Genomic DNA, 12,313 nt, shown 5'->3' on the forward strand with positions numbered 1-12,313 from the left:
TGCGAGTAGGTGCATGCTAAATGGGTTGCCCTTGCAGCCAGACACCCAAACCCCTGGATATAAGCCAATCTATTCTGGACCAGGTAATATGGGCCCCAGAATGGAATGTGCCATCCCTTGTCATTGGGTGGAGAGACCTCCATGCGTCCAACAATCCATTTTCCTCCGCAATGGCTCATTATGTGTCTGTCAGCACGTGCTTGATAGTGGAGTGTTGTGTGTGATCGATCCCAGTTCAGATTCAGGGAAATGTTAAAATCCCTGCAAACATAATGTGCGTGGAGTCAATATCTGCGATCAGTGCCTAGAACTGATCAAAGAATGCAGGGCCATTCGTGCTGGGGACCATGGCAATTAACAATAGTGATGGACATTGAGATCAGCCTTCCCCATAGTAGTGTGTAACAGCCCTGGGGATCACTTAATGCACCCTTTGGGGCATATGGGGTGCCTTTGCCTAGAAGGGTCACAGTGCACCTCACATAGGTGGAACAAGTCATTAAATATCGATGAGATGCCCAGCATGTCACAAAATGAGTGTACACGTAGAATACCCTATATGAGTCTCCTGCAATAGGGCGATGTTGTTATTTTGTCTATCTAGGCATGCCAATATATGATGAGGTTTGCGTGGATCATCCAGTCCTCTGATGTTCCATGTCATGCAATTGTATCTGACCCATGCGTTACTGTTTGGTGCCCAGTCTGGGTTAACCATTTCCAGTGTAGTGTAGATGTGGTGCACAAATGCCTCGTGTTGCCCCGGAGGCTGGTAGTAGGGTCAGCTTATGTGGTTTCATTAGCATATATGAGTATATAGGAGTGTGCACAAAAATTCAACAGTCCACCCTTCTCCCACCTCCCACACTGACTGCCCTATCCCATCAGGAAGTAATTGCCCTCCCAAGAACCAAGATATAATGAAACAGTCTCAAATACAACCAATGGACACACCCCAGTAGTGCATGAGGGATATCCCAGGAATAGCTTGGGCCCATGGCCGATGTGGGTTTGCAGCATCCAAGAAGTGGAAAATAAGATAGCAGTGTAGGACAGAAGAGATGACAGCTGTGGTGGAGTGAAAAAAAAGATAGTATAGTTTCAGCTAGAGGGAAAAAAGAATAAGCGGATGCCGAGCTGAGAATAGTCTTTAGAGATTCATTAAATCATAAAAAAAACGAATTTAGGGGAATTTATTAGGGTAACCAGCCAGAGAGCCAGACGGTTCCTCCTCGATTAGAGGAGGGGGTCTGGAGACCTCATGTGTGGCCTCGAGTGCCAGCTCCTCACAGGCATCAGATATCATGGACCTCAAATATACAAATACCCACTCTTTTTTTCAAACATCTTCTCCTCCAAAGGCACGATCGAATGGCAGGGTACGTAAAGATGAGAAAAACTGCAAGTAATGTGTTAAATGAAAAACACCAATTTGACATTCATAATTTATACTAGTGAAACATAAGAAGTGTCCAGTCTAATCTACATACATCAGTCCTGAGTGTCAGACGTAATATCTGGTACTTGTTGTGTTGCTTTGAAACCTTAGATACAAAGGAGGCCATAAGGGCCTATATTGTTCTGAGTACCCGAGCCAGGAATAGTTTCTATTGGTAGTTTTAGTAAGATCACCCGAAGTGCAAGTTTCTAAGGCAAATTTTAGTTCAACCAAGTAGGCCCACCGAAGAGCTCGCGGTTACACACGGTTACACACAGCAGAATAAAGACATATAATAAGCTCCATGTGTGGTTTGGTTATAGGAGGGTACCAAAGCTGGGAAGATGCTACAAATAGCGATGAGATAGGGGATAAGTAACCTGTAGAAATGACCGTGCTCCCCCGACGTGTTTGTCGTGGTCAAAGCAAGCTGTTTGTGCATTCCACATGTTGCTGTCAAAGATTGGAAACACCGTTTCATGCATGCGGAGTTAAAGCGCAACTCCAGCCGCTGTAAAGCACACAAAGGAATTGGAAGCATTGCAAAGGATTTACATGTTTATCAAGAAGCTGATGGTCAAGCCATACATACAGGTACCACGCTGCCACGCAAGATAAAGCTGTACATTATATGGAGCGATACTGCAAAAGGCGATTATGTACTAATACAGGAAGATGTGTGGAATGACAGAATAAGCAAGAAAGAAGTATATTGGCATTGCGCTCACCAGAGCCTCAGTAAGTGGAGCTTTACAACCTCAGTACCCGGTGTGGAGATCCAAGAAGAAACAAGAGGGATGTGCTTACTGATCTGTTGGATACCTGAAGTGGCCCATCACCAAAGCTGCCAGCTGACCACTCAGAACAACTTCAGAGGTCTCCAACAAGCAAAGGGCTCTGATGGAGACTGGGAATAAATTCACTGCTTCCCCGATTGTCCATGATAACTCTGAGGCTGGTTCATCGCAAGACCTCAGAAACAGAACAAATGATGCAGGCTCGACTAACAGCAGAAGGAACAGAAAGAGCTCCACCCACAAGATCAGGCACTCCCATAACTAGTTACCATGTTTCCACCTTTTTTAAACCACCACCACCATTTAGATACTGCCAAAAAGCAAAATATTGTCAATAGGTGGTCTGCATGGATAGAGACATTTGATGATTTCATTGATGCACTTGAAGAGACTGATAACAAAAGGATTATCAAGCATCTCGAAAATCTTGATGGCGATGAAGTAAAAGAAGTCAAAGAAAATGCTGTGAACTGCAAACTACATATCATCAGATTAAAGAAATGCTGAATCTAAAGTTCAATCCAGTACCAAATGTTTAATTATGAAAGATACATTTTCAGCCAAGAACACCAAAAAGTTGGTGAAACCATTGATTATTTTGTGGAGAATTGATATGCTCAAACACTAAGTTAAATTAATTTAATGATGCGGAAACTATGCGACTTAGAGTTTTTGATGGATAGTTGTCAGAGTCATTCAGATGAGGAATGCAGTGAAAAACTTAGTCTGAAGTGAGTGTTGATGGCTGCCCAATCTGAAGAGTGTGCTGAAAGAGAAGCCAATCGGTATATATAAAAGAGGGGTCCCAGTACACAGTCTATACGACAAGGGAAACAATTTAAATAATCATACAAGTAAAAGTAGACAGTGGTTGTATTAAGTAAGGTACACTGTTATTTAATCACAATGTGTAGCGAGAGACAAAACATATCTCTTTAGCACATTTATATATAGTGACTTTTGTGCCCCAAAATGTGAAAGAGTATAGAAGTGCATGTGAAAACACATTTAGTGAAGAATGCCCTGCGTGAACAATAAAGAACTAATCTCTAGCTTCATGATGATTATTCCCTGTTGGTGATAGTAAAGAGCCAACAGTCAGAGCAAAATAATTGGCCACATTAGATTCTGACAAAACCATGCTTAGTGCACATCTACATATATTCTCTGTTCCAGATGGTGTCAGCTGGTAGGCGGGCAAAAAAGGAAGAAAGTCGACGTTTCGACCCCAAAACTGATGCTAGGTAACGATGGAGCCTTAGAGCGGGGTTCTCATCAGGACGGTGATGGGAAGGGGAGGGGCTTCAATCATCCGTAAAGAGGAATCATCACTGGAAGTGGGCCGTCCGGCTCCAGTAGGCGTGGAGTTATGATGAATAGTGGTATCGATGGCAAATCATCGATATATAATTCAGATGAAGCAAGGCTGCCGCTTTCGTCAGCCGTAGTTTGAGTAGCGTAGCCAGATTGTGTACAGGAATGGCAAGAGGACATCAAAAGTTGCTGCAGCCACGGTCGGAGATGTCTCTGTTTACAAAAAGCAGCAGCCTTCAATAAATCAAGGGGTCCGATGTGCAGCGCTGGGGATCGCGTAACTAGTCAACATGGGAAACCTCACTCGGCCCGGACACGGAAAGGATTGACAGATTGATAGCTCTTTCTCGATTCTGTGGGAGGTGGTGCATGGCCGTTCTTAGTTGGTGGAGCGATTTGTCTGGTTATTCTGATAACGAACGAGACTCCTCCATGCTAACTAGTAACGCGACCCCCAGCGGTGCACATCGGACCCCTTGATTTATTGAAGGCGGCTGCTTTTTGTAAACAGAGACATCTCGACCGCGGCAACTTTTGATGTCCTCTTCCCATTCCTGTATACATACAGGCTACGCTACTCAAGCTACGACTGACGAAAGCAGCAGCCTTGATTCATCTGAATTATATATTGATAATTTGCCATCGATACCACTATTCATTGTAACTCCACGCCTACTGGAGCTGGATGCCCCACTTCCAGTGACGATTCCTCTCCACGGATGATTGAAGCCCCTCCCCTTCCCATCACTGTCCTGATGAAGACCGCGCTCTAAGGCTCCATCGTCACCTAGCATCAGTTTTGGAGTTGAAACGTCGACTTTCTTCCCCCCCCCCCCCGCCCCCCCCCCCCCCACCAGCTGACGCCATCTCGAACAGAGAATATATGTTGATGTGCAATAAGCATAGTTTTGTTGGAATCTAATGTGGCCATTTATTTTGCTCTGACTTTTGGCTTTTTACTATCACCAACAGGGAATAATCATCGTGAAGCTAGAGATTAGTTCTTTATTGTTCACGCAGGACATTCTTCACTAAATGTGTTTTCACATGCACATCTATACTCTTTCACATTTTGGGGCACGAATGTCACTATATATAAATGTGCTAAAGATGTATGTTTTGTCTCTTGCTACACATTGTGATTAAATAACAGTGTACCTTACTTAATACATCCTCTATGTCTACTTTTACTTGTAGGATTATTTAAATTGTTTCCCTTGTCTTATAGACTGTGTACTGGGACCCCTCTTTTATATGTAAGGCATAGCACCCAGGTCCCAGTGACTTTAATGGGTATACCCGTTCACTGTACTTGAAAGACAAGCCACTGACATGGAGACCGGAGGTGCCCAAATTGAATTAGACATGAGCATAAAAAGTAAGCCAAAGCAAAAGACTGAATGACACAAAGCGCTACTACAAGTAAAAAGAAGTTATGTTTTAGATGTGGATAATAATTTTCATGCAAAGGTAAATGTCCTGCAACTGGACAGAGATGTAGAGGTTGTGGGAAAGAGAACGATTTTGTTACCGTTTGCAAAGCGAAGTTTCCAGAGGCAACATTTGGCGTGCCCCCACAAGTCTGAGTTGCAACATCATTTGAGGCAATTTGACACTGAATGAAGTCGAATGTCATCGAAATCATTTTCAAACAGTTTAACCTCCTCAGTATCCAGTGAAATTGAGGACGACAGTTGCGCCATGTCAATATTTACCTCAAAGAAACAAGCGCATGTCAGACTGGATGCATGAGAAGAAAAAAATGTATCAAAGAAAAGTTGACAAGCCAAAGCACCATAGTCATACAAAGATTGTCCAAAATAACATTAGAATTAAATGACTGCTTGACACCTTTCATAGACAGTGGTGCATCAATAAACATAATACCTGAAGAAAAATCCCACGAATTGTCTCCATTACCTCAACTTATGCTATCAAAACCCAAGTGTATACTTGGGCTGCATCAACACCCATGAAATGTCACGGTTCATTTGTAGCGATATTGAAACACAAGAAAACGAATGTGCAAGCACCCATCCATGTGCCCCAAGGTACAGCAGCAAGTGCCTTTCTGCTCAGTTTCAATACCACTGCTGATATGGGACTAATTTCTGTGAATTACAACCTGAATGCTCACTAAAAAAGAGTAAATCAATTTCCTTCCTTGTTTCATAGTTTGGGAAAGTTAAAGACTATGAAGGTAGAGTTACACATTAATGACTATGTCCGTCCTGTTGCTCAGATACATACACACGCTGTTTTTCATTTACAAGAAGCTGTGGAAAAAGAACTTGAATCATTACTTAAGCATGACCTCATTGAGTGTCCAACCTATACAACGCCATGGGGTTCTCCCATATTAGTAGTGCCCAAAGAGGACACTGGAAGAGGTGTATACATATGTGTTGATATGCGGCAAGCAAAAATGGCCATTGAGCGAGAAAGACATTCAGGTCCACATATTGCTGACATGATAGCACAACTAAATGGTGCAAAGATTATCTCTCACCTTGATTTAATAATGGTTATCATCAGTTGGAACTCGAAGAAGATTGCAGGCATATTACAATCTTTTATACACAAGTTGGTCTGTTTTGATATAAAAGACTCCTTTTTATTATGTCATCTGCTGCAGAACTTTTCAAAGACATCATTTGACGTGTCCTACAGCCGGTTATGAATGCATTCAACTATAGAGATTATATATTGATTTTTGGAGCTATACAAAAGCACCATGATAAGGCTCTCACCCAACTATGTTGCTTACTAAGTAATGCAGGCCTGACTTTGAACGCAGAGAAGTGTAAGTTCTGCAAGACCAAGTTAAAATTCTTTGGCAATATCTTTTCTGATTGGGGTATGACACCCAATCCTGCTAAAGTAAATGCCCTGTCTAATGCTTATCTCCCACAAGATGGCTCTATGATAGATTTTGTTTTGGCATGGCCAATTACTGTTCAAGATACATATGAGACTTTGCAACTATAAGTGCTCCCTTACGAGCGTAATGAAGAAACATATTTAATTCAAGTGGTCACAAGAATGTGAGAGAAGTTACAAGAAAATCAAACAAGCCATTGAAACTGCTACTGAAATGGCCTATTTCAATCTAAAGCTTCACACAGAGGTTGTGACTGACGCTAGCGTCGTTGGGTTAGACACTATCCTGGCACAGCACAGTGGACACCCCAATGCTTGAAGGTATTTTGTGGCATATGCCAATATGAGTTTGTCCCACACAGAACATGCTTATTGCAAACCTGAGAAAGTAACTTTGGCTATGGACTGGACTTGTGAACATTTCCATTTATTACTGCATGGAAAGCCTTTTATGCCGGTAGCAGATCATTACGCTCTATTGACTATCTTTGGCAATCCAAAAGCCAAGATGTATCCCCGCATTGAACGGTGGTGACTCCGATTACAAGAGCATGATTACACCCTTGCACATTGTCCAGGGAAGGATCTAAACCTTGCGGACTACTTTTACAGAGTCAAATGCATGGCAGTTCGGGCTGGACTGTTCCCATGAGGCACAGGGTCAGACTGATTTGCATATGGCCATGTCTGAACTGGGGTGGTGTGGAGTGCAAACAAACGATGGATTTAGGCCCAGATCTCTGTACTGGGGTGAATGTAAGACATTATTCTGCATTCTGTCCATCAACTGTGTTTTTTGCCATTTTCACACCGAGTGGGCTGGGCATGCTCAGACGTGAGTTCCAAGCTCTCCACATCACTGGAGTCAAGCTATCCAGGCTGAAGAAGGCTGATAGCCAGAAACCGGTCCTTGGATGCTTGATTCTGGTCTAAGAATGACATGGCTTGGTAGTTCGGGCTGGACTGTTCCCATGAGGCACATGGTCAAGGCTGATTTGCATATAGCTATTGTCTGACCTAGGGTGGTGTGGAGTGTAAAAAAACGATGGATTTAGGCCCAGATCTTTGTACTGGGGTGAATGTAAGACATTGTTCTGCATTCTGTCCATCAACTGTGTTTTTTGCTACTTTTACAGAGTGCCTATGCAAGGTCAAGGTACTCCATCCAAGACAGCTGAATCCTACAGTAATTTCATTGTAAAGTCAAATATGAGACCCGCCACATCGTTACCCCAGATTATCAATGACAAGCCATGATAGTGGAAACGGTGAAGTTGAAATATATAATTACACATCAGTTGTGGAACAGGCATCTCATCCTCCCACCAGTGATGGTGAATACAAAAGCACAAAAATCTTAAAGATTAACTGTCTGTAACTCGGATAGGAGTTATACTGTGAGGGTCGAGAACCCTAATTTAGGGGAGTTTAAGTCATACAATAATTGAAGTGGCTCAAGAAGCACATTGTGGTATTATTGCCACCAAGCGAAGCCTCCAAGCTAGTTTTAGATGAGAGGCTTGAAAAGGAACTCAAGGCCAGTCATCTATGTAACTGCCTCTCTACAAACTGACTCAACATACTCTTACCAGGTCAGAACTCCCCAGGCATGCATGGGAGAGAATAACCATCAATTTCTTTGGTCCACTCAATAACTGACATCACCTGATGGTAATTGTGGATGAGTACTCTCGATTTCCATTAATAGAGGATCTTTCATCCACAACATATGAGCAAGTCATTGAGAGACTTGATGCATTTTTGCAACATGGGGCGTGCCAGAAATTTTGAAGTCCTATAATGGTTGGCCGTTCAACAGTAAAGAATGCATACATTTTTTGGAGCATCTAAATGTAAATCATCAGAAGAGTACACCTCTGTGGCCACAGGCTAATTGACTCATTGTGCATTTTAGGAGTACACTAAAGTAAGAAGTACAGCGTGCATCTCTTGAGAGGTTACATTTTTGCACACTGTGTTGAATTCCACCCTGAGCCTATCGTTCAACACCTCACTTGACCTTGGGCGAAAGTCCTGCAACTTTGATATTCGAGAGAGAGCAATGGCTCAAAAGTTACCCAAATGGACCAACAAAAGAGCAGGAGGTGCTAATAAATCTCGAATGAAGTACTTGGCTAATAAAGAAAAGATTAAAGTCTATGCTGACATGAGGCAACATGCAAATACCAATGAGTTTAAGACAGATGATCTAGTGACTGCCCACCAACTGCGAAGGAGAAAATCTTATGCTCCATGTGATGCTGCACATTTCCACGTTGTGTTCACCAAGGGACATAAGGTGACTGCCCTGCATCCTAGGAAGTCTGTTACTAGAGACTCTTTCCACGTTTGGCATTTGATCCATCAGTCTTCTGGTCCAGATGATGAAAGAAACACTGAACCTGATAACTCTGTGACTGCTGTTACTTCTTCACAATTTTCGAAGATCTGACAGTGAGGATGGTAGCTACCAGTAACCAGATAAGGCCAAAAGTGCAAAAAAGGTTGATTGTAGAAATGTGATTGTAGATGTACATTTGTTGATTTGTTAAACGTATCTTTTCATTTGTTAACTAAACAGAGGGGGAAATTATATTTCCCACTCTGATATTTTATATATTTGATATACATGTGATATTTTATATACTTTATATTGGGACTCTTTTGGCTCCTATCGGACTCTGTAGAGAGATGACGTAGGTGTCACAATGCAATGCATGAAAGCTTTTTTTAGAAAGTGGAGTTTGCAGTTACATGAAGCAGAATAAACACGTGTAACAGTAAGTTCTATTTGTGGCGTAGTTACAGTAGTGCTTCCAGACTGGGATAATGGAACACCTGGAAAGACAAGGGCTGCCTGGATGGCTCAAATAGAACCAAAGTCATCAGCTCGGAGAGGGCACAGACTTGGGTCTGAAGGCAGGTAGTGATGCGTGAGGATGTACCTTTGATTAAGCAGATCTACAGTGCCATAGTAGGTGGTGCGGACCTAATGCAGCTCGGAATGCAGTGAATTGTGCAGCCACAGATGATATGGCATAGTGGCTTCCCCATGATTTGAAATCCCCAAGTCCATGGACCACAGGGGAGTCATGGCCACAACTTGGGAAATGCCTCTGTTAGGAGCAGGAAAGCTACCCAGACTCCTGAGCGGTTCCTGCTAATACAGATTGCTGAATCCTGAAAACAGACTGGCTGAAATCGGGAACCCAGACTGATGGTATTAGGGCCCTGATGAGACTGAATCTCACCTTCACTTTGCTGTTCATCCTTGAGGGTGCTTGGTGTCTTATTAGGGCAATCCACTGATGAGGCTGGAGGACCAGGCCCTGCACTAGATATAAGTGAGCTGCTGTACTGGGAACAGTGCAGCTGACCACCTGCTGTGGGGACAGGCTGGCAGGAAGAGGATAACTATGGAAGTGATGAAGTGGCCATCTCTGGTGTCTAGGACTGATAATGCTAGACTTGGGATGCTGACTTACATATAGCAGGGGAAGGGTGGTGGGCTGTCAAAACAGTATCATTCTATGGATTGCTTAATCAGTGCATGTGGCTTGACATTTCTTAGAACCGCTGCAAACGTTGGATAGCTGCAGTATGCAGCGTTCAAGGATATGGTGGGATTCATTTTTTGGCGCCTCAGTTGATTGGCTTACATTCAACTCAGAGTAGGACTTGGTACTTGCTCCACCTTCCTGAACAAGCTGGGCTGAGGTATTCAGCTGGCAACACGCTGAAGATGCAACTTGATTTCTCATCCCGAATTTTGTTGTGATTATGTGTAGAAGTTGGTCACAGATGAGTCAATTAGACAGACATGAACTGATAAGATGAGCAGTTAAACAAGACGGGCCACAGAGGGGCAAAATCAATATCACTATTGCATGCTGACCCCGTCCAGCAAGGAGGTTCTGAAAAGTAAACAGACACTACACATGATTGCTTGGAGGCCATCAGAAATACCTGGATCTCACTGAATGTGTTGTTATAGACCTCAAACGGGTGATGGCCAGACTGCTTAGAGTCAGAAAAGGTCACCACAGAGGTGAGAAAAGTGCAAAGGACAGTGCTCAGCTAGCCCATGTATGTATGTCAGTCAAAAAGCCACAGGACACTAACAGGGATTTGATGATACACATATAGAATGCAGATACTTCAGTGAAAAGGCCACAGGTCGTCACATTGAACAGTTTGTGGATGATTGGGTCAAAAGTGAACTAAGAACAAATGGCCTTTTCACCTTTTTATATGTGTTGAGGGCACAGGGCTATGGAGCTTCACCTTCTTCCAGATCATCTTCAATAGCTGTAATATTCAGTTTACTAAATTTACAGAGGAAAGAATACCATTCTGCAGGCAGTTCATCGCATGAGCCTGAGAAAGCGGAGTTTGTTCTATTTCTGTACTACAGAAAGCCAGGGAGTAGAGAGATAGGATATTGTGATACAGTGAAGTACAGACAGAGACCTGGGATTGTTGTGTCTGATTCTAGGATCACACACAAAGACAACAACTAACAGCTTATGATAAGTCCACTGCTGCTATCAAACATACGTTAGGATCAGACTCAATCACAAATTATGGCACCTAGTGTTGATTAGAGTACAATTTCCTTTTAAGAAAGATCTTAAGGAAGATGATGCAATAGTATTATGATACACCTAAGTTTAAAAACGTTTTTTATTTCCCTCTCAGGGCCAGAGTTCATAGGATCATAGTCATAGGATATGGGAGGTGGTACTGTTTTGGTCCTTGAATTTCCTCTCGCTCAAATATGGTCAGGAACATACATATCTGGAGCCAAAAATGGTAAGAAACCTGATGAAACACCCGAGTGTGTCTACCTGGACCTCAGTGTGACTGTGAGCAGGTGTTAGAAGTAAAACGGTTACTTGCATTGGAGGCGACGACTGGGGCAGGCGTTCTCCCAGAATCTATGCATGCAGACAAAAGTACCCAAGAAAAAGATCTCTGAACAGAAATTCTTTTGTCTATTACGGATGTTAGACCTTTACACTAAAAATACTTCAAAACAGCTGGATAGCAGGCTTCTTTGCATGGTTCTGGGCCTCATAAATGGAGAGGATTGTGCTTTTATGCCAAACAGGAAAATTGCAATCAGTCTGAAAAGGCAGATCATGGAAATATGGGAGCACAGCAAGTACTAGGAACTGGTCATTCTTGACACTGAAAAGGCATTCAATACTATTGGATGAGTCAAACTCTTTTGGTTTCTAGACTAGATGAATATTGGTGTCAGATGTACTGTAACAGGATGTATACCAATCCAAATCAACTTTTGCACCTTACAGATATGATTTCCATTACCCAGTGTACATTTGATCCAAATAAAATAATAGCTGCCCAGTCATCTCAATTGTAAGTGACTGCCCTAGATTGCCATCTTTATGCGATGGGTTGTGGCAGATTTTTGGGAGTGAAGGGCTTTAAGTGCAGAATACCCCAAAGTTATGCCTAAAGGATATCTCTCACTTCTGGTCGAAAAGGAGCAGAACAATGGGCAATGCTTACCAGCATCCCAGTGAAGCACCAAGTTACTATTAAATTGCTCTGCCTGAGTAGCCCAGAACTTCAGCATTGGTTGAGGGATGCAGTGGAGTGGTCCACAACAGATGAATTATTCCAATAACACCTGAAAATATTCCTTTAGGCCCAGCTGTATCCTCAAAATGAATTTCCTTGTGAGTCTTGAGTATAAGGGTTTCATGGTAATTGGAATTTAGTTGTGACAGACAACTTGGGAATCTTCAATGTTCCTACTGGAACATATTTTCTTAGCATCTTGCATTAAGTGCCAAAAGGGTCCAGTGCCTTTAAGACACCATTATCTTTAAGAGTACTACTAAATACCCAATGTGCA

This window comes from Lissotriton vulgaris, chromosome 12 (genome assembly GCF_964263255.1).
Source record: "Lissotriton vulgaris chromosome 12, aLisVul1.2, whole genome shotgun sequence".
Taxonomy (NCBI): domain Eukaryota; kingdom Metazoa; phylum Chordata; class Amphibia; order Caudata; family Salamandridae; genus Lissotriton; species Lissotriton vulgaris.